The 24,432-nt window shown below is 37.4% G+C and overlaps 1 long non-coding RNA gene and 1 pseudogene across 1 annotated transcript in view; both read right to left on the bottom strand.

The window, feature by feature from the left end:
• LOC116542600 overlaps nucleotides 1–24,432 on the bottom strand; it is a 323,840-nt gene that overhangs the window by 90,267 nt on the left and 209,141 nt on the right. The window lies entirely within an intron of this gene.
• On the bottom strand, nucleotides 2,829–3,522 carry LOC116542591 (annotated as a pseudogene).

The following is a 24,432-nucleotide window of genomic DNA, read 5'->3' as shown; positions in this document are numbered from 1 at the left end:
CAAAGGAGCAAAAGATAACTAAAACCAGTAAAATAAGTAAACTGGAAATCCTACTAGTGCTGAAAGACTTTTAGAGTCAGGATACTATGGGAGTGAGATGCATAGATAGGAAGTAGTTATCATGGAGTGTGATGCATAAAACTGAGATTAAAGAGAATTTGCAGTGAAGCAAGTTCCAAGGTGTGACCATGAAAGTGAGCAACTGAGATAGGGGAAAGAAGGAGAAACTGAGAGTTCAATGTTTTCAGAGAATTATCTATGTATATAGTTTAATAAATAGAATTAAAACAAACTGGAGTAATGAAGAGAGTTACAGTAAACCAGAAACTAACAAATGGAGAAATAAGGAAGAATGACATGTAAGTTGTACAAAACAATGAGGGGCAGTAGGTGATTTGTAGCCTAATGACATGATATTCAAAGCTAAGTATTCATTATATAAACAGAACTAAAGACAAAAACCACATGATTATCTCAACAGATGCTGAAAAGACTTTTGATAAAATTCAATATCCCTTAATGCTAAAAACTCTGAATAACTAGGTGTTGAAAGAACATACCTGAAAATTATAAGAGCCATCTATGACAAATCCCCAGCCATCATTATACTGAATAGACAAAAGCTGGCAGCATTCCCGTTGAAAACAGGCACAAAACAAGAATGCTCCCTCTCACCATTTCTATTCAACATAGCATTTAAAGTCCTATCCAGAGCAATCAGGCCAGAGAAAGAAAGAAAGGCATCTAAATCAGAAGAAAGAAAGTCAAACTATCTCTGTTTGCAGATGATATGAATCTATCTCCAGAAAACCCCATGGTCTCGGCCCAAAATATCCTCCAGCTGATAAATAACTTCAGGATACAAAATCAATGTACAAAAATCACTAGCATTCCTATATACCAACAACAGCCAGACTGAGAGCCAAATCAGAAACACAATTCCATTCACAATAGCCACTAAAAAAAAAAAAATAAAACACCTAGGAATACAGCTAATCAGGTATATGAAAGATTTCTACAATGAGAATTACAAAACACTGCTCAAAGAGATCAGGGAAGACATAAACAAATAAGAAAACATCCATGCTCACATGTAGAAAGAATCATTATCATTAAAATGCCTACACTTTTTAAAGCAACTTAGAGATTCAATGCTATTTCTCTCAAACTCCAATGACATTCTTCACAGAACTAGAAAAAGGTATTTTAAAATTCATATGGAACCAAAAAAAAGAGCTCAAATAGCCAAGGCAATCCTAAACAAAAAGAAGAAAGCTGGAGGCATCATATTACCTGACTTTAAACTGTATTACCGGGTGACAGTAACCAAAATAACATGGTACTGGTACAAAAACAGACATAGACCAATGAAACAGAATAGAGAGTCCAGAAATAGGGTTTCACATCTATGACCATCTGATCTTCAACAAAGCTGACAAAAACAAGTAATGGAGAAAAGACTCCCTATTCAATAAGTGGTGTTTGGATAACTGGCTAGCCATATGCAAAATATTTAAGCTGGACCCCTTCCTTATACCGTAAACAAAAATCAATTCGAGATGAGTTAAAGACTTAAATGTAAAATCCAGAACTATAAAAACCCTGGAAGACAACCTAGGCAATACTATCTTGGACATAGGAAAGGGGAAAGATTTCATGACAAAATCTCCAAAAGCAATTGCAACAAAAATTGACAAGTGGACTAATTAAACTAAAGAGGGTCTATACAGCAAAATAAACTATCAATAGAATAAACAGACAACCTACAGAGAAAGTATTTGCAAACTATGCATCTGACAAAGGTCTAATATCCAGCATCTATAAAGAACTTTAACAAGTTTACAAGAGAAAAACAACCTCATTAAAATGTACACAAAGGACATGAACAGATACTTCTCAAAAGAAGACATACATGCACTCAACAAGCATATGAAGAAAAGCTCAATGTCACTGATCATTACAGAAATGCAAATCACAAGCACAGTGAGATACCATCTCACACCACTCAGAATAGCTACTATTAAAAAGTCAAAAAATAACAGATGCTGGTGAGATTGTGGAGAAAAGGGATCACTTACACATTGTTCATGGGAGTGTAAATTACTTTAACCATTGTGGAAAACAGTGTGGCGATTCCTCAAAGAGCTAAAATTTGACCCAGCAATCTCATTACTTGGTATATAACAAGAGGAATATGTCATTCTACCATAAAGACACATGCACACAAATGTCCATTGCAGCCCTGTTCACAATAGCAAAGACATGGAATCAACCTAAATGCCTATCAATGACAGATTGGATAAAGAAAATGTGGTACATATACACCATGGAACACTATGCAACCATAAAAAAGAACAAGATTATGTCTTTTGTCGGAACATGGACAGAGCTGGAGGCTATCATGCTTCGCAAAATAACACAGGAACAGAAAACCAAATACTGCATGTTCTCACTTGTAAGCGGAAGCTAAATGAAAAGAACTTATGAACACGAAGAAGAAAACAATAGACACCGGGCTCTACTTGATGGGGGAGGGTGAGAGAAGGGAACGGAGCAAAAAAGATAACTATTGGTAGTAGGCTTCATATATGCATGATAAAATAGTATGTATACCAAATCCTAGTGACATGTGTTTACTTATGTAACAAACCTTTACATGTACCCCCCAAACCTAAAATAAAAGTTTAAAAAAATGAGAAGCACACTTTATCTATAAAGACATACATAGCTTAAAAATAAAGGGATAGAAAAAGATATTCTATGCCAACAGAAACCAAAAAAAAAAAAAAAGCAGAAAGCACTGCTTATATCATACAAAACAGATTTTGTTTTTTTACACTGAGTCAGAAAATTATTTTAATAGTTACAAAACTTTTGTTTTTACAGAATCAGTATAAAATAGCAGTTGATTTCTCCATAATTATCAGAATTATTTATATTTGAGGTCTTGGCTAAGTGGGGCTGAAATCAACAAAAGGTCTTGGACTGTTGGCTCAGAAATCATCCTAGGAAGTCCGCCCTGTTGATACCTGTCATGCCTAGCTCTTATGAGATGACCCGGTCCTTTAAAAAAAAAAGTACCTCTCTTTATTCATTCTTTGGAGGCTTGAAGTGAATTCGGCAGCGTTCATTAAACACCTTCCAGCTCCTGTCATTTACCACTTCTTCCACATTCAGCTCTGACTGCATCCATTTCAACTTTGTCTGCTCTTTTCTAAGTTGCTTTAATAACGTTAAATCATCCATATTCTTTTCTCTCTCTTCTCGGAGGTTTTTTACTATTTCTGACGTCTGGGCTATACAATTTTTTACGACTCGGTCTCTACTGGCATGAGCTGCCATCAAAGACTCATAAAGTTGTTTACAGGTTTGACTGCCATCAATTTTCCCTGCAAAGGAAGCTGTTGGAACCGTAGTGTTTAATTCATGTACTATTCTGTCATCAATTGTCCTCATCACCTTGAGTAATTCCTGGAACTCGGCGAACTCCTCACAGTTCACACCGCCACTGGGCGCCACCATATTGGACACAAAACAGATTTCAAGACAAAACTTTAAGAAGAGACAAAGAAGGTCACTATGTAATAATAAAAGGGTCAATTAGCAAGAAGTTGTAACAATTCTAAATCTAGATGCACCCAACACTGGAACACACTGGTATGTAAAGCAAATATTACTAGAGTTAAAGAAAGAGATAAGTCCCAATACCATAATAGCTGGATACTTCAACCCCCTGATTTCAGCAGTGGACAGATCTTCCAGATAGAAAATTAAACAAGAAACATTGGACTTAATCTGCACTACAGAAAAACTGGATCTGATAGATATTTACAGAACACCTGATGGCTGCAAAATACACATTCTTCTCAGCACGTAGATCATTCTCAAGGATAGATCATTTATTAGTATTAAAACAAGTCTCCAAACATTCAAAAATTTGAAATAATGTCAAGCATCTTCTCTGGTCACAATGGAATAATACTGGAAATTAATAATGAGGAATTTTGGAAACTATACAAATATTTGGAATTAAACAATGTGTTCCTAAATGGCCAAAAGGTCAACAGAGAACTTAAGAAGGAAGCTGAAATTTCTTAAAACAAATGATGATGCAAACGCAACATACTGAAACCTATGGGATACAGCAAGTAGTACTAAGAGAGAAGTTTAAAGCTGTAAGGGGTGCATGTTAAAGAACTAGAAAAGTAAGAGCAGACCAAACTTAAAGTTAGTAGAAGAAATAATAAAGACTAGAGTAGCAATCAGTAAAATTAAAATATAAAACAATAAAAAAGATCAATAAAACAAAAAAAAATAGTTTAGAAAGTTAAAGAAAATTGACAAACCTTTAGCCAGGCTAATTAAAAGAAAGAGAGAGATGATACAAATAAGGAAAATCCGCAAGAAGAAAGGAGACATTACAACTAATATTGCAGAAAGCCAAAGGATCATTAATGGCTATGAGCTATATATATGCCAATAAATTGGAAAATCCAGACAAAAAACAAATTCCTAGACATATACAACATACCAGGATTGAACAAGAAAAATATCTAAAATCTGAACAGACCAATAACAAGTGAGAAAGTTGAAGCCATAACAATGTTTCCCAGTAAAGAAAAGCCTAGAAACTGATGGCTTCCCTACTGAATTCTACAAAACTTTAAAAAACTAACCCCATCCTACTTAAACTAATCTGAAAAATAGAGGGGGAGGGAATACTTCGAAACTCATTCTACAAAGCCGGTGTTATCCTGTGATATGGTTTGAATTTGCAGCCCTGCCCAAATCTTACATCAAACTGTAATCTCTCATGTTGAAGGAGGGGCCTGGTGGAAGATGACTGGATCATGCGGGTGGCTTTCCCTTTTGCTGTTATCATGATAGCGAGTTCTCACAAGACTGGCTGTTTAAAAATGTGTGGTACCTCTGCCTGCTCTCTCTTCCTCCTGCTTCAGTCATGTAGGATGTCCCTCCTTCCCCTTCACCTTTCACCATGATTATAAGTTTCCTGAGGCCTCCCCAGCCATGCTTCCTGTACAGCCAGCAGAACCGTTAGCCAATTAAATCTCATTTCTTTATAAATTACCCAGTCTCAGGTAGTTCTTTATAGCAATGTGAGAACTGGCTAATACACCCTGATTACAAAATCAAAGACACATTTAAAAAAAAAAAAAAAAAAAAAAAAAAAACAAAGAAAGAAAACTACAAGCCTGAGATAATCCCATTTAATCACAAACCGCAGTATATTGTATTTTTGAGGTGTGTTGAATTCAGTTTGCAGGTACTTTATTGAGAATTTTGGGATCTATGTTCATTAGAGATTTCAGCTTGTAGTCTTTTTTATTGTATCCTTGTCTGGTTTTGGTGTTAAGATAATACTGGCCTCATAAAATTAGTGGAAGAATTTCCTCCTCTTCAATTTTTTGAAATAGTTTGAGCAGAACTGGTCTTAGTTCTTTTTTGTAAGTTTGGAATAATTCATTCAGTAAAGTCATCTGGCTCTGGAATTTTTCATTGGTTCAGTTACTTGTTATTGGGATGTTCAGGTTTTCTTATTTCTGCATTGCATCTTGATAGATTGGATGTGTCTATAATTTATCCAGGTCTGGATAAGGTTTCCAGTTTGTTAGCTTACATTTGTTCATTATAGTCTCTGATGATCCTTTATATTTCTCTGATATCAGTTGTAATGTTCTTTTTATTCCTGATTTTATTTATCTAGGCCTTCTCTTTTTTTCACTTTAAGTCTAGCTAGAGGTTTATCAATCTTGTTTATCTTTAAAAAATCTTTTCGTTGTTAATTTAGTCTCTACTTCATTTAGTTCAGCTCTGATCTTTATTATTTCTTTTCTTATACTTTGTGTTTGGTTTGTTCTTGCTTTTCTAGTTTCTTGAGGTACATTATTGTTGTTTATTTGAAATCCTTCAACTTTTTTGATTTAGGCATTTATTCCAACAAACTTCTTAGTGCTGCTTTTGCTATATCTCATAGGTCTTGGTATGTTGTATTTCCACTTCCCTTCGTTTCAAGATATGTTTTAATTTCTTTCATAATTTCATAGGCCCAATAGACACTCAGGATCATGACATTTAACTTCCATGTATTAGTACAGTTACCAAAGTTACTCTTGTTATTTATTTCTAGTTTTATTCTACTGTGGACCGATAAGATACCTGGAATGATTCTGGCTTTCTAAAATTTGTTGAAGCTAATTTTGTGACCTAACATATAGTCTATACTGGAGAATGTTCCATGTGCTGATGAGCCTTACATATAATCTTTCCTAGAGAACAGTTCCATTCTACAAAAATATTCTGTAAATGTCTGCTAGGTTCATTGGATATAATTTGCAGTTTAAATCTAATGTTTCTTTGTTGATTTTTCTACCTAGATAATCTGCCCAATGCTGAAAATGGAGTTCCCAAATGCTATTGTGTTGACGTATATCTCTCTTTAGATCTAATAATATTTGCTTTATGAATCTGGATCTTCCATTGTTAGGGGTAAATTTAATTATAATTGCCATTTTCTTTTGTTTGATTGATCCACTTATCATTTTATAATGACCTTCTTTGTATCTTATTACTTGTTTTAACTTAAACTCTGTTGTATCAATATAACTTTCTGTTCACTTTTGGTTTTTCTTTGAGTGGAATATCATTTTCCATTCCTTTACTTTCAAACTTTATGTGTCTTTACAGGTGAAGTGAGTTTCTTCTAGGCAGTATATAGTTGGGTTATTTTTTTAGTTCATTTTATTAGTCTATCACTTTTAAGTACAAATTTTAATTCAAGGTTATCATTGATAGGTTAGGTTTTATTTCTGTCATTTCATTCAGTTGTCTCTTCCAGTTGTATTTTATATGATTAGTTCCAATTTAATTTTTCTTCTTTTTTTTTTTTTTTTTTTTTGAGACGGAGTTTTGCTCTTGTTGCCCAGGCTAGAGTGCAATGGTGTGATCTCAGCTCACAACCTCCGCCTCCTGGGTTCAAGCAATTCTCCTACCTCAGCCTCCTGAGTAGCTGGAATTACAGGTGTGCGCCACCATGCCCATCTAATTTTTTGTATTTTTTGTAGAGATGGGGTTTCACCATGTTGACCAGGATGGTCTTGATCTCATGACCTCGTGATCCACCCGCCTCAGCCTCCCAAAGTGCTGGGATTACAGACGTGAGCCACCCCGCCCTGCTCCAATTTAATTTTTCTATTAAAAAGTGGGGTTTTCCCATGCTCTCAAAGTAATATTTCACATATATATGAAATATTATGATCATATCTATGAATATTAAAAATATATTAAGTATTATATAATTGCATTATATAACATACATAATATTATGTTTTATACACATATAATTAGTGAGAAAACAGCATTACATCTTCATCTAGACCTCTGTCCACATCCTTGACCAACTTGCAGGAAACTCCAAATTAGAATGCTTGCTATAGGGAAAACTAAATTATTTCACTTATAACTGGGAGGAGGTTTAGACACTCTGAGCTTGATTCATTACTTGCCTCCAAATCTGTGAGAAGTTATTTCCAAGAGGATTCTTGCCAGCTGTGACCAAATCGATGGGAACAGCCAAAATGAGCTACAGTATGAACACAGTTAACATAGGGAGGAACTTCTCAACTTACATATGTGATTATGTGGCAAACCAAAACACTAACAAAGATTACAGAATTACTCTTCCTTAAGTTCTTAAAGAAGTAAATTTGCAAAGGATACCTTTGTAAATTTTTATTACAAGCCTAAGCAGATGTTGAGGATTAAATGTGGAGATCATTAAGAATCCCCTGAGCTCTTATTACAGGATATCTCCAGGGTGAAATAACATTTGCATGTCTTCATCAAAATACACAAGCACACACTTTGATTACTGGTACACATCAAATAAAGGTTTTGTGTTGTACCTATATTTCTTCATTTTCTTTAATCACAAAAATAATTAACAAGCCTTTGCAGGCACTCTCAAGCACATCCATTTAGTCACAGGGTACATTTTAGTCTAAGTGGTTAGAATAAAGACAGTCCCAAAACAATGAATCAATGCTTAACCCTGGAAGATTGGTCCCAATTAGTGTTCTGTGTCTAATGCCAAAATTAAGAGAGATAATTATGTTAGACTTCTGTGTTTGGCTTTCTAGATGCAAGTCATTTGTTTAAGACGAGGGAATTCATGATAATGTATAAAGAATTTAGGCATCAGTATGGTACAGTCTCTACTCTTGATGATCTACAATATCAGGATAAAACGGTCATGTTCATGATACATGGTATTAAAGAAAATATCTTTAGAAGTTCACTGACTGTGGAAGCCCTTGAGAAAGGCATTCTGACTGTGTGTTCTCATTTGACTTTACGTAGAGGAAGATAGTTACAAACCTACCTAGGATGGGGACCCTAAATATTTATAAACTGGAAGGGACATAAGAGATAGTCTAATCCAACTTTATCATTTTATGAAGAAAAATCTTATGCTGGGGAATTTGAAGATTGTCTAAATAAGAAGCATCAGGCATACAATAAAACTAAAATAGCATATCAGGAGTAGTGGAGCAAGAGGCCCAAACAGAAGGCTCCACCAATTATCCCCAACCTCAGGAATACCAAATTTAACAACTATCTATACAAAAAAGCACCTTTATAAGAAACAAAAATCAGGTGAGCAGTTACAGTACCAGGGCTTAACCTCATATCACTGAAGGAGATGCTGAGATAGAAAAAGCAGTCTTGAATCACCAATGCCGCCCTTTACCCATCCTCCAGAAGTAGCCATAAAGCACAGAGAAAGAATCTATGTACTTGAGAGAGGAAGAGCACAGCAACTGTGAGAATTTGTGAATTCAGTGCTGCCCTATCATAGCAGAAAGCAAAACTAGGCTGAGCTAAGCTGACTCCTACCCACTGAGGGAGTATATGGACCAGTGCTAGCCCAAGGGGAATCATCCATGCCAGTAGTGGGAACATGAATTCTGGTAAAACTGTCAACATGAACAACATGCTTTGTGACTAACATGCGAGAAAAATTTCTCCATCCTGGAAAAATATACACGTGCCCTTGAGAATAATGGGTATCTGTTATCATTGAGTGAAATGTTTTGTAAGGTCCATTTGATCTATAATGTTATTAAGGTCCTCTGTTTCCAAAAGAATCTTCTGTCTGAGTGTTCTGTCCATTATTAGAAGTAGGGTATTGGAATCTCCTACTATTATTCTATTGCTATTTCTCCCATCAGTTCTATGTTTATATATTTTGGTGTTCTGATATGGGGTGCATATATGTTTATAATTGTTAAAACCTTTTGGTAGGTTGACCCTTTTATGTTTATAAAATATCATTTTCTCCTGTGAGAGCTTTTGACTCAAGAGTCTATTTTGTCTGATATAGGTATAGCCAATCCTACTGTATTTTCATTACCATTTCCATTAAATATCTTTCATTACCATTCCTTCACCTTTAATTTAATTGTGTTCTTAAATACAAAGAGTTTCCTGTTTAAAGCATATAGTTGTGTATTGTTTCTGTATCCATTTAGTCACTCTATGGCTTTTAGTAATTACCAATTAGTAAGGACTTACTATTGTTATTTCGTTCATTGTTTACTGTCTGTTTTGAAGTCCTTTTGTTCCTCTCTTCTCTTGATGTATTGCTTTTTGATTTAATGATGACATTTAGGGATATGTTCTGATTCCTTTCTCTTTATATGTGTGTATCTACTATATGTTTATTTTTCTTTGTAGTGACTATTAATTATTTTGTTATAACAGTCTATTTTAAGCTAGTAACAACTTCAATCACATAAAAATTCTATCCATTTATTTCCCCACACACATACTTTATATTACCAATATCAGATTTTACTACTTTTTATATTATGTATTCATTATTTTTAGTTATACTTATTACCTTTGTCTTTTAACTGTTCTAATACAGTTAGAAGTGATTTGTATAACATCATTATGTTATTATATTAACCTGTATTTGTCTATATATTTACCTTTTCCAGTGAAAATTACATTTTATATGCTTTCATACTGCCATTTAACATGTTTTCATTTCAACTTGAAGAACTCCCTTTAGTACTTTCTGAAAGGCAAATTTAATTGTGATAAACTCCCTAATTTTTTTCTCTGAAAAAGTCTTTATTTCAAGTTCATCATTAATGGTTGCTTTTTTTTTTTTAAGATATATTACTTTTGGTTGTCAGTTTTTTCTTTCAGCACTTTGAATATATCATTCCAATCTCTCCTGACTTGCAAAGTTTCCGCTGAGAAATACACTAGTAGTTTTGTGGAGGTTCCTTTGTATGTGATGAGTAATTTCTGCCTTGCTGTTCTCAAAATTCTCTATTTCTCTTTGACTTTTGGCAATTCAATTATAATGTATCTTAATGCAGATAATTTCAGTTTCAAACTCTTTGGAATCTTTTGGGCTTTGTGAATCTGGATGTCAGTTTTTTCCCCAAGACTTGGGAAGTTTACAGTCATTATTTATTTAAATAAGGTTTCTACCTTTTTCTCTTCTCCTTCTAAGACTTCCAGAACACATATATTTGCTACCCTGTTGGTGTCCCATAAGTTGCAAAAGCTTTCTTTTGTCCATTTTCTTTTCCATTTTACTTCTATGACAGGATAATTTCAAATGACTTATCTTCTAGTTTATTGATTTTTTTTTTCTGCTTCATTAGTCTGCTGTTAAAACTCCCTGTTCAATATTTTAGTTCTGTCATTTTACTCCCAGCTCTAGATTTTTTTATGATTCCCATGCATTTTGCATTTCTAAAATTGTGTCCAAAGTTTCCTGAATTCTTGATCGCTGTTTTCTTAAGCTATCTATTTCCTTGAATATTTCTCCCTTCACTTCTTGTATCATTTTTTGGTTTTCCTTGCATTTATCTTCATCTTTCTCTGGTCACTCCCTGATTAGCTTAATAACTAACCTCCTGAATTCTTTTTTGGGTAAATCAGGGATTTCTTTTTGGTTAGGATCCATTGCTGGTGAACTAGTGTGATTTTGAGGGGGTGCTGACAAGCCTTATTTTGTCACATTACCAAGGTTGGTTTTCTGGTTCCTTCTCATTTGGGTAGGCTCTGCCAGAGGGAAGGTCTAGGGCTGAAGGCTGTTCAGATTCTTTTGTCCCACAGGGTATTCCCTGATATAGTATTTTCCTCCTTTTCCTATGGATGTGGCTTCCTGTGAGCCAAACTGCAGGGATTGTCTGTCTTCTGGGTCTAGCCACCCAGTGAGTCCACCTGGCTCTGGGCTTTTACTGGGGGTTGTCTGCACAGAGTACTGTGATGTGAACCATCTTGGTCTTTCAGCCATGGATATCAGCACCTGTTCTGGTAGAGGTGGCAGGGATGGGCGGGGGGTGGGGAGCAATGAACTCCCTGATGGTTCTTAGCTTTGGTGGTTTAATGATCTATTTTTGCACTGGTTGGCCTCTTGCCAGGTGGTGGCACTTTCCAGGAAGCATCACCTTTAGTAGTATGGAGAGGGACCAGAGGTGGGAAGGGCCCTAGAACTCCCAAGATTATATGCCCTTTGTCTTCTGCTACTAGGGTAGATAGGGAAGGACCATCAGGTGGGGGTGGGGTTAGGCATGTCTGAGCTCAGACTTGGGCAGGTCTTGCTGCAGCTGCTGTGGGAGATGGGGGTGAGATTCCCAGGTCACTGGTGTTGTGTACCTAGGAGGATCATGGCTGCCTCTGCTGAGACATGCAGGTTGTCAGGGAAGTAGGGGAAAACCAGCAGTCACAGGACTCACCCAGCTCCCACACAAACTGAAGGGTTAGTCTTACTCCCACCGTGCCCCCTCCCAGTAGCCCCAAGTCTGTTTCTAGGTGGAGGGCATGATGGGTTTGAAAACTTGCCCTGGGATACCTGCCTCCCAGCTTTGAAAGAAAAGTGCTTGGTTCTTACCCTATCTGTGAAGTCTGCACACTGGATTTGCGTCCTCCCCTAAGTCTGGCCAGGAGGCTTCTTGCCCTGTTCAAATTGTTACAAAGTTCAGCTAGAGATTTCCTTCCCCATGTTTTACACCCCACTCTCTGGTCACCCTCCCAATTGATCCCTGTGATGTCAGGCAGGAATGGCCTGCTAGGGGACACAGCAAGCTCCCAGGGCCTTTCTGCTGCTTTCTCTGCCCCTGCATTTGGCTCAGCCCTCTAAATTGAGTCAGTTCCAGGTAAAGTCAGAGACTTCTCCCGCAAACAGACCTTCAGCTTCTCCAGTGCAGGTGTGTGTTTGGGAGAGGAGTGTCTCCCTTTTCCACTTCCACCATTGGGGCACTCACAGTATTTGAGGTGTCTCCAGGTCCTGCAGGAGCAGTTTATTTCCTTCAGAGGGTCTCTGGGTTCTCTTAGCTTTGCTGGTTTGTTCTTACCATTGATCTGAAGCTAAACTTCACAGTGCGAGTTTCCACACTCTACTGTCCAGAGCTGCAATCTAATCCTGTCTCCTATCCACCATGATGATCGAAAGCCTTCTGATTTTTGTACCTTAATTTTGTACCCTGAATTTTTGCTGAAGTTGTTATCAAATTCAGGATCCTCTGGACAGAGACTATGGGGTTTTCCAGGTATAATATTATGTCATCTGCCAAGAAAGATAGTTAAAATTCCTCTCTTCCTATTTGGATACCTTTTATTTCTTTATCTTTCCTGGTTGCTCTGGCTAGGACTTTCACTACTTTGCTGAATAGGAGCAGTGAGAGTTGGCATCCTTGTCTCGTTCTGGGACTCAAGTAGTATGCCTTCAGGTTTTGTCCATTCAGTATCATGTATGCTGTGGGTTTGTCATAGATTGCTCTTATTATATTGAGGTATGTTCCTTTAGTGACTAGGTTGTTGTGACTGATTTTGCTTATCTGTTTTCTCTTAGAGCTCAGTGACCTTCTTTAGGATGATTATTTTAACTTCCCTGTCAGGTAGTTTATTGATTTTCATGTCTTTTGTGTTAGTTACTGGAGCTTTATTTTATTCCTTTGGTGTTGTCATGTTTTCCTGATTCTTCATGTGTTTGTATCTTCACATTGGTGTCTGCACTTTTGAAGAAGCATTTACATATTCCAGTCTTTATAGACTGGATTCAGCAGTAAAAGCCCTACAACATTAAGTCCAACCAAAAACTCTGGGTGAGCCAACTGGCAAGGTCTACAGGCTAACCATTTGGCAGGGTCCTTTGATGGTCCCAGTGCTAGGATCCACAGGTGGGCAAGCCTACCACTAGGGTTTGCAAGCTGACTACTGGGATCTGTGCTGTGGTTGTTGAGAGTCTGCACTTTATTTTGTTATTCTTAGCTGCTAACAGTTGATCTACATGTGTTGATTACCTCAGTGTTCTGGGTAAGGCATTATATGTGTGTCTCTCAAGTAATGTGTCTAAATGCTGGGGATGTCCCCCACACATGTTCATCTATCTCCCATGGGAGAACTCATGGGCCAAGAGAATCTCTTGGCATTGGCCTGTGCCAGCTTGGGGGAGGTGTAACACAGATAAAGTAAAACTGTTCTTCTTATCCTTTCAATGCATTTTACCCATTTCTGTGATCCACACTGCTGCAACCTCTACCTGGAATTCCAGAGCTTTCATAAAAGTATTTCATCTATGGATAGTTGTTAAATCAGTGTTTCTGTTGCTGAACAAGGGTTAGGACCTCTTTAGTTCTCCCTCTTTCTTACTTCCCTCCTGTTCTGTTTTTGTTGTTGTTGTTGTTGTTGTTGTTGTTGTTGTTATTTCTGTTTTTAGACAAAGTTTCACTCTTATTGCCCAGGCTGGGCGTGATCTCAGCTCACTGCAACCTCCACCTCCCAGGTTCAAGTGATTCTTCTGCTTCAGCCTCTCGAGTAGCTGGGATTACAGGCACCCACCAGTACACTGAGCTAATTTTTGTATTTTTAGTAGAGATGGGGTTTCACAACGTTGAACAGGCTGGTCTTGAACTCCTGACCTCAGGTGATCCACCAGCCTCAGCCTCCCAAAGTGCTGGGATTACAGGCGTGAGCCACTGCACCCAGCCTGTTCATTTGTTTTTTAATCTGTGTATTTGCTTATTTATTATTTATCAATAATTCTTACTTATTACCTCCTCAAATTTTACCTGCAGTCCAGTCTTTCTTTTCTTCTCTTATATTTAAACATATACATTTCTTAGATTTAAACATAAAATCACTTTCACATTTCAAATTTGATGTCTTTTTTCCTTTCCTTATTGTCTTTTTCATCATTTCTTCTCTACATACTGCAGTATGGATAAATCCTTCTAGACCATCTTCAAATTTAAAAACATGTCTTCCAGCAGTGTATAGTCCACTATCAAAACTACTTATGGAGATCTCATTTTTTGTCCATATATTCTAACTGAATTTATATTATTTTTTATTTTTTAAATTTCTGAACATATTTCAACCTTATTTTTATTCCTTTCCACATACTAAGCATCATTTTACAATTTTTGTCTATTAATACCAATATAAACTGTCTTTGTGAATTTTTTTTCTATTTTTGGCTTTTATTATTTTGTTTATGGTATCTTATTTCTTTGAGTGCTTTACCATGTTTGACTAAGTAAAAATATTTTTACTTCAAAATTATTTGTATAGCTCACTTGAAGCACATGACAAATGTATCTTAACAGAGTACATGCATTTGCTTCTGCCACATGTGTTGATCAATACAGTTGTCAATCATTTTAAATTGAGGTTAACTCACAGGTTTTCAGGGTCATGAGAGTTAGGCTGCAAAACTTAGGCCTATATGAACTGAGGCTGTAGAACCTCATATGGAACAGTTTAGTCTTGCCCTGAGGGTGCATTAATTAGATCCACAATTTACTCTGGGGAGAATCTTCTATTTCATTCCTCTAACTAAGCAAGCTTGGGGTGTTATGTCTATCCTTATTCAACAAGGTCATCGAAAATAAAGTTCCAGTTTCCCAAAATCAGCATATGCTCTCAAAGCAAAAGCAGTTTTTTATCCCCATTTAACTTTCTGGATTCCTATTTTTAACATTAATTTTGACCTGGTAATTTTTTACCAACTTGTTAGTTCCTCCATGTCTTTAAAAGATTTTACCTTTTATAGTTTATCAAAAACTTTTGGCTGTTTTCAGAGTTAGAGTTTGTCAAAACTATATAAACAGCCATTATCAGAAACCAGAGGCCTAGGCTGGCAAACTTCTGTGGGGTATTTGTTAATATATTCATGAAACAAAAGTTTATTGAGCACCACGGATCTACTATGCATTCTCTTCGTCATGGAGAAATTAGACTGTGGCCCTAGCAAAAAGTTTATAATCAAGGGCTTACTGTGCAATTCAAACCCCTCTGCCCTCCTGTTATAATACATGACGTAAAAAAATATAAGACAAAATAGAAAAAGATCAGAGGAGCAGTAGAGTAGTGTTTAAGAGCATAGGCTGTGAAATCCTGTCCCTACTCTTACTAGCAATCTAACTGTGGGCAAGTTGCCAATTTTCTCTATGCCTCGGGGCCCTCAATTATAAAATTGAGATAATTATAGTAACCACCTTATTGGGTTTCTGTAGAGATTAAAATTAATTAATATATATAAAGCTCTTGAAATGCATATAATCTACTTAAGCAGTCAAAAATGTTATTTTTGTTATATTCTATGCAGTAGAGTGCCAACTAATTCTACAGTACTTTTTATTTAAGCTTTTCAACACTAACAACTTTTTAAAAAATCAATGACTTTATGTCGCCTCTATCTGGATATACACTCCAGGCGTTAATCAACATGTAATTTGTTTATTGCCCCCTCTTTGGCATCAGGCAGTGGGGTTCACCTGGTTCTAAACTTAATATGCCAAATCTATTTTATTATTCTCTTGTTTGGACCTCAGGTGGAGAGGACTGAATATTCATACTAATTAGTTCATAGCACATGTGTCGAAGGTTGAGTAATTATACTAATTAGCTAATACACACCATCCTCATTGGTCCATGCAAGGTCTCTCCTGTGTTATTTATTTACATATTCCCTTTTACAGCCCTTCTTCATTTCTAATCTCTCTTCCCCAAGCAACTAGTCTAGTGCATTTCTGTATCTCCTTGAATTTGTGTGAATACTTGTGAATACTTATTGGCATTTGTGAAAAGTGTAAAATTTATAGTAATTTAAGTAAACTCCAAAATGCACATTCAAATACTTTTTTAATACCATACACAACAGCCTCACAAACACAAATACTAATTTTGTGTTATATACCTAGCCAATCAAGCCAGAAAATTCAGAATGTTCTTTTATTTCCCCAACTCTGTCCACTCTCAACCAAACCCTGCCAATTCTACCTTAGAAATGTCTGCCAAATTCATTTCCTTCTCTCATTTCCACAGCTATTAAATTATTTCAAGCTCTCATCAATTTATTTCCTTACAACCGCATCAGTGTCACGTCTCCCTTGCCAAAGCTGACCTCCACATTGCCACCAGAGTAATTTTTCCAAGTAAAATTAATTAAAAACAGACTGTGATTCTGATTTAATCAGTAATGTCCAGGAACTTCCCATTGCCCACAAGAAAAAGTCTAAGCTCTGGGTAAGGCTTTAAAACTCATTTACATTTTTTGGTGCCAAGATGGCTGACTAGAAGCAGCTAGTTAGTGTGTGTTACTCTCTCAGAGAGGAAACGGAACAACAAGTAAACAATAGCTCCTCAAGTGGATCATTCAGGAAGCCATCTTGTGATTTGTCAAAGGAAGCAATGGTGATCCATGAAGAGCAGAGGAGCAAGGCAGGACAGTGGCCTACCAGGCATTGGCATGGAGCCAAAGGAGGCTGCTCAAAAGGAAACAGGTAAGTAAATGAGAGCCCCCAAGGACCCACATTTCCCTAATGAACATTTGCAATCCTGGATGTGGGAGATTCCCCTGCCCTGCTTCTCCTTGGGGTCTTCAGAATGCCATAAATTGCTGCATGGAGCCTGGGCAGAGCCAGTGCTCAAAACCACACGGAACCCTGAAGACTTTGGATCCCTAAGCACCCTGGCACTAGCAGCCAGAGCCCCAATGGCTACAAAAAAAGACAAGCTTTCCTGCACACCCTCAAGATAAGGGCTGCCTCCATGGTGGAGGAGACAGACTGTAAGCTTTGCTTCCTCTGCACCTCACCAGGCAAAGCCCACTGGCCTAGGACCTGGGTGTAGCCGCTGCATCCGCCTGAGCATTCTAGCCAGTTGAGACTCTCCATTTCTCAGGAATGGAGCTCCAAAGGTTGACAGGGCCACCGCAATTGCCACTGCTACAGCCCCTGCCCCTACTGCCCTCACGCTGGGGAGGGACCGAAGAGCCCATGAATGGTCTCAGGCCTCCAGGACACTGCGTCACCATATAGAAAACTGGCCAGACTCTTTTCCACATGGATCCTTGCCCCTGCTACTCCCACTGGACAGGTCCTCCTGACCTGGGTTCCTAGTGCAGCTGCCCTGCCCCCACCTGATTATTTAAGTTGGTGGTAGCGCTGCCTTTCTCTCAGGTGGAATTTCCAGAGACAACAAAGAGGATCTCTGCCACTGCCACTGCAGCAGTACCTGCCCTTGTTATCTTTGTGAGCCCCTGATCCCCTGCTCTTTACCAGGCAGGGTGTATTAGTCCATTTTCACACTGCTGTAAAAAACTTCCCTGAGACTGATTAATTTATAAAGAAATGAGGTTTAATTGACTTACAGTTCCTCATGGCTGGGGTTGCCCCAGAAAACTTACAATCATGGCAGAAGGTGAAGGAGAAGCAAGTACCTGTTTTTACAAGGTGTCAGGAAAGAGAGAGGAGTGAAGGAGGACTTCCAGACACTTATAAAACCATAAGAACTCACTATCAAGAGAACAGCATGGGGGAAACCCCATGATCCAATCCCCTCCCTCCCTCAACACATGGGAATTACAGCTCCCTCTCTCTGCACATGGAGATTATGATTTGAGATGTGATTTGGGTGGGGACACAGACACAAATCATATGACAGGTCCTGAGCTTAGGCCCCCAGTGCAGCCACCCCAACTCCAGCTGAACATTCCCATTCGCAATGGCTGTGTATCTTTCTGAGGTGGAATTGTCAGAGGCAACTGGCAGCCCCTTTGTTATTGCTGCTGCAATGGTAACTGCCCCTGTTGCCACCAGGCTGGGAAAGAAACAAAAAGCCTGAGTGCCCTACTGTCACCTCCAGTATGCCATAGCCACCCTAGAGAGACAAAGCCAGACTATCTTCCCTGACAGCCCCCTGACTCTCCCAGCCCACCCCACCCCACGCTCTCCACCAGGCAGGGTTCCCTGGCTTAGACCTTCAATGTGCCTGTCCCACCCATGGGAGATTATTCTAATTGGCAGCTTCTCTGAGGTGGAGGTCCCAGAGACCAATGACAAGCCATCTGCCATTGCCACTGCCAAGGTCCCTGCCCCTGTTGCCCCAAAGCTGTGCAGTCAACAGAAATCCCAAGTTCACTCCAGGTCTGCAGTGCATAGCTCAGGAGGACCAAGCTGAGATTTGTGGCCAGCACTGAAGTGGGAGAGAAGCCCGCACTTCCAGAGCACTGAGAGGGAGGATGGCCACAAATGCAAGGAAATACAGAGGAGCTGCATGGCTGAGTAGGAGCCTATCTACTGGCCATTATGCTTAAGCACTTCTACTGAGTTCAAGCACAAACTAAAACAACCAAAAACACTGTGCTAATATATCCCTCTGGCTTATGGCTTTGGAGATTTCTCAAAGAATTCAAAACAGAACTGTCATTTTACCCAGCAATATATCCAATCCCATTGGACATATACCCAGAGGAATATAAATCGTTATACCATAAAGAAACATGCATGTATATGTTCTTCACAACACTACTCACAATAGTAAATACATGGAATCAATCTAGATGTCCATCCATGGTGGACTGGATAAAGAAAATACAGTACATATACACCATGGAATACCATGCAGCTGTTAAAAAAGAATAAAATCATGTCCTTCACAGCAACATGGATTCAGCTGGAGGCCATTATCCTAAGTGAATTATCACAGAAACAGAAAGCCAAATACTGTATGTTATTGCTTGTAAGTGGAAGCGAACCTGTGAATACATATGGACACAAAGAAGGGAGGAAAAGACACTAGGGTCTACTTGAGGGTGGAGCATGGAAGGAGGGTGAAGATCAAAAAAGTTAACTATAGGGTACTATGCTCATTAGCTGAGTCATGAAATAATCTGGTTACCAAGCCCTCATGACATCCAATTTACCCATGTAACAAACCTACACATATATCCCTTGAACTTGAAATAAAAGTTGGAAAGGAAAAAAAGAAACTTACATTCTTTCCCAGTCTTGAAGCTCGCTTCCTCTCACTCTTCACCACAACTTCCTCAACTGAAAGACTTGTAGAACCCTAAGGAACCAGGAATTCTGTGCGTCACTGATTGTGCCTGTGCTATTCCCTCTATTTAGAAAGCTTTCTTTGCTTGTACTCAAGGTGAATTCTTTTTCTTAATTTTATTTTTAAATGGTGTCTTCACTGAAATGCCTATCCCTCCAGCTGCTACCAAAACTTCCACTATCACTGCCCAGGGAAAAATACTCCCACCTCTGTTTCCTCAGCATTGTGTATAAACTATTGTTATTACCATGTATTCTGCATCATAGAATTAGGCTGATATTATGTACTGAACTGTGTCCCCAGAAATTTTCATATGTTGAAGTTCTACTAACCAATAACTCAGAACGTGGCCATATTTGCAGACAGGTTATTTAAATAGGTAATTAAATTAAAACAAAATCATGAGGATGGCCCTAATCCAATATGGCCAATGATCTTATAAGAAGAGGAAATTTGAACACAAGTACATAGAGGGAATTCTGCTGCTGGGTTGCCTGTGGACTCAAGCTACATTATTCTCTCTATCTATCCATCTGTCTGTACATAAAACATATATGAACATTTATATAGAGAGTTATGTATATAAATTTATATAGGAATATGTACGTATATATATTCACATATCCTACTGGTCCCACTTTTTTAGAGATCCCTGACTAATAGAGATAGCATTTATCTCATCCACTTAATGCCAAGTTCTAAGGTCAGAACCACATCTAGTGAAATAATATAACTATATGTGCATTTTGTATATAAAGTTTTTCCAGGGTAGTATCCTAATTTATACACACATATACACACACACGACACACAACTCATTCAATCCTTACAAGAAGTTTATGAAAGAAACATTATTACCTCAACTTTAACTGTGAAGTGTAGTAATTTGTCCAAAGTTACTCATCTAGTGACAGTGGTAAATTTTGAAACACAGCAATCTAGCCTGAGACCCTCTTCTTATCACTCTCTAAACTATAAAACATTATGAAAATATTTTTATTCAGTTAAAAAAAAACATAATATGTAACCCAATGCCTGGTAAAATATAGATATTCCATAAATTTTCATTGAATTAATGAGTGATTGAATAACATCATTAATATTCAATCATAAAATGAGATAATGAATATCATTATATATTTATTCTACATAATTACAAATATATAAAATTCACTCATACTTGGAGATTAAGCCATTTGTGAAGTGTTGCTTGGTTTCAAAGACCAAGGTATGACACACAAAGCACTATGTGTTAATCTGCTCAATATTATGTGGTGATGGAAGGATAACAAGTGTGCAAACTACTTTATAAGCCTTGTAAGTATCAAATGGTAATATATCCTTTAAGTGGTTTAAGAACAGAATAAGATTCCATTAAATTATTGTTCATAGACCTAAGGATTTTATCAAAAGCTCTACATTTAAATCAAACATAATGAAATTATAGCAAGATTTATCATATGGTCATTATTGATTTTATTCTGGAATGTTTTACAACTTTGTCTTCATAAACTTTTGTAACATGCTGTGAGTTGTATAGGGGCAACTAGATGAATATGTATTTATTTCATGCCTGGGATTTGTTTTTCTTTATTTTTGAGACTGTCTTCTGGATTGCCTATGCTGGAGAGCAGTGGCACAATCTTGGCTCACTACAACCTCCGCCTCCCAGGTTCAAACAATTCTCGTGGCTTAGCCTCCCAAGAAGCTGGGATCGCAGGCATGCACCCCTACACCTGGATAATTTTTGTATTTTTAGTAGAGACAGGTTTTCACCATGTTGGCCAGACTGGTTTCAAACTACTGGCCTCACGCAATCTGCCTGCCTCGACATCTTGAAGTGCAGGGATGACAGCCATAAGCCACTGTACCCAGTGCCTGGGATTTGTTAGAAAGCAAAGTTTTATCCCAATAGAACTATTATATTGACTGTTTTAAACTCAAACATAGAAATGTAATATGAGATATTAAAAATTATAAAAGTAACATCCAAATAGGTTATTTAATCTTTCTCTAAAAATTACTTTGAAAACTGAAAATAATACATCATTGATCCCCGTCACCTACTTTAAAGTTGTCAGGCAGGTACTTTGGCTAATACTAAGTTGAAAAGAAAGAAAACAAAAGGCTGAGTGTTTTGAGAAGCAAACTTCTCCAAGGAACTCAAAACACTCAGGCTTTTTGAGACTCCAATTTTCTGTCTCCCTTACTGTCTGCACACAGATTGTCCAGGGTTGGTGACAAGTTGAACAAATTGCCTTTTACTGTTCCTTTGATTTGTACAATAACATGTTAATTGCAACCCTGAGCTCTTCTTCTGCCCTATTGATTACATAATCACCTTTGCCATTGATGCTGCTCAGAATGTCAAAAGGCATCCAGTAAAATGAAATACAAAATAAAATCTTTCTCTGCCTACCCTCCTCCAAGTAAATAAAATTCCAAAGCATCTGTAATCTCACATTGTTGACAGGGCAAAAGGCCAAGTTTTAAAAGTATACTGAAAAATCAGAAAACCCTATTTTATCTCTTTAGCACTCCCTTCACCACCTCCAACATTTCAGATCAGTCTTTGTTTCCTAACCCACTGATACCCAAGGGCTAGATTTGCCAGTAGGAATTAATAGTGATCGTTATAATACAGAAAGCAACAGCTGCACCTATTCAGTTCTGTGTTAGTGATGATGCAGTTATGTAAAGCAAAGAGAAGACAACCTAGACAGAAAAGCTTAGTAGTATCATCTTTCACCTTGAAACAAACATCTTGCTGTTTTAGTATATATATGCATATAAAAAATTTGACATTTCCCTTATTTTAATAAAAATAATTGATAATACTTTTATCTATATTGAATCTGAATATGTAAGAGACACAACACAAGTCAAAGTTCTTATATTTACTAATGAGTTTGCTAAGTACAATAAGAGCTCAGCTATCAGAACCCTCATCTGGCAATAATTCCTAACCAGCAACTACCAAAATGCAGGAATCAAACAAATACAAAAGATACTTTGAAGAAACACAAACACTGTCACATCTTCTATTTGTCAATTTGATACACTTATCAAATAGGAATACCTTAGCCTTTTACTCAACACCTAACATTTTTAATCATTAAATTTTTAGCCTCAGGCCAGGCGCAGTGGGTCATGCCTGTAATCCCAGCACTTTGGGAGGCCAAGATGGGCAGATTACCTGAGGTCAGGAGTACAAGACCAGCCTGACCAACAAGGTGAAACTCCAGCTCTACTAAAAATACAAAAAAATTAGCCAGGCAGGGTGGCAGGCACCTGTAATCCCAGCTACTCGGGAGGCTGAGGCAAAAGAATCGCTTGAACCTGGGAGGCAGAGGTTGCAGTGAGCCAAGATCGCACCATAAAACTCCAGCCTGGGCACAACAGAGCAAGACTCTGTCTCAAAAATAAATAAATAAAAATAAATTTTCAGCCTCAAAGCCAATTAGAATCAACAAAGGAAAGCACTGTGGATATCTGTCCCTTCCAAATCTCATGTTGAAATTTGATTTCCTGTGTTGGATGTGGGCCTACCAGGAGGTATTTGGGTCTCTATGGTGGATCTTTCATGAATGTATTGGAGCTCTCCTATTGGTTATGAGTAAGATTTATGTTTTTTTTCTGTGGGAATGTATATCTGAAGTGTTCACACTGGGACAGAGGAGGATTCCTTTCACCCCTGAAATAGTAAGGCTGTGATATATCAAGGTTGGTTGTCCACTCATCCGTCCTAAACCAAAGGCACATGTCTCAGAAACTCCTACAATGTAAATACACCACTTACTATCCTTCAGTTACATATGTAGGAGCTGAAGCCAGCAAGAACTACTGTCAAAGTAGAATTATTAGTTTACCTAAAGCTACTTTATTCTCCATATTTATATTGATATGTATCTGCTAGCTGTGTGACCTTAAGTGAGATACTTCTTTGTGCTTCTGTAGAATGAATCTAACAAGAACACATAATAGGAATGCTACGTGGGATAAATAAGATACCACTGTAAAATACTTAGCATAGTACCTGACACATGACAAACACTCAATAAAGTTATGTTTCAAAGTCAAAGAATTCAGAGAATTGCTATTATATTATTGATAAGAGCTTTTTAAAGCATCTAATGAAGGATCATATTATCCCTACCCTTGGCCCTTGGCCCACCCCAGGCCGACACAGACCAACTTTTCTGTATTGCAGTGCTTGGAAGTCATGACAATTTCCAATTACTTTAAAAGTTTCAAAATGTGTGCCTTCAATTTCTAAACATACATCATTGTAGACCACTATGTTTGTAGACCAGCATCCACCCACAAAACGAACTTTGAGTAGCACTTTAATAGAACACCATCATTGTCTTATCTCCTAAGACAGTAAAGTTAAAAAAATGAACTGTCACCATTCTGTTTTTTTACATTTGATTTCTTTGAAACAATCTATATAGAATAGGTGGGGCTCCAGTGTATAAAAACAAAACTGAATGAATAGATGCTGGCAATATGTGCATATTCAAGCAAATACATTCACTTGATCGGTTTCTACAATTGAAGAAAAAAGAATGTGAGGAGTATCAAAAGTTATATATAAGTTATGTCTCAAAGATTATGTATCAAAGTCTTTTCAACCTTATTTATATTCATTTGACAGTGTCAATTCCTCCATCAGGAAAAAAAAATAGGTGAAGTACTCTACATAGCAATGTAATGTTATAAAAAAAAAAGTCAGAAGACTACAGTAAATTGCATCATTTATCAACATAGTTGGTAATAATTTTACACCAGACCTGCACTTGACACAGGCATGTAACTTATTACCAGTCTCTAGCCATCAGAACATACACAGAAAAGTATTTTCAAAAGCACTTACCATTTATTCAAAGTGTTTTTAAGTATGTGAAGAGCTAAATTCCTAAGCAGTCAGTATATACTTCAAGCAAAGCACACTTAAAATCATAAATGAAGAGTTTTGACTACTAAAAGAAAAATAATAGTCAATAATTAATTCTACAATTACTTTTTATGTATACCAGTACAAAA

This window comes from Sapajus apella, unplaced genomic scaffold, assembly GCF_009761245.1.
Source record: "Sapajus apella isolate SASKATOON/1434 unplaced genomic scaffold, GSC_monkey_1.0 scaffold4, whole genome shotgun sequence".
Classification (NCBI taxonomy): domain Eukaryota; kingdom Metazoa; phylum Chordata; class Mammalia; order Primates; family Cebidae; genus Sapajus; species Sapajus apella.
This window is presented reverse-complemented; position numbering and strand designations above follow the sequence as displayed.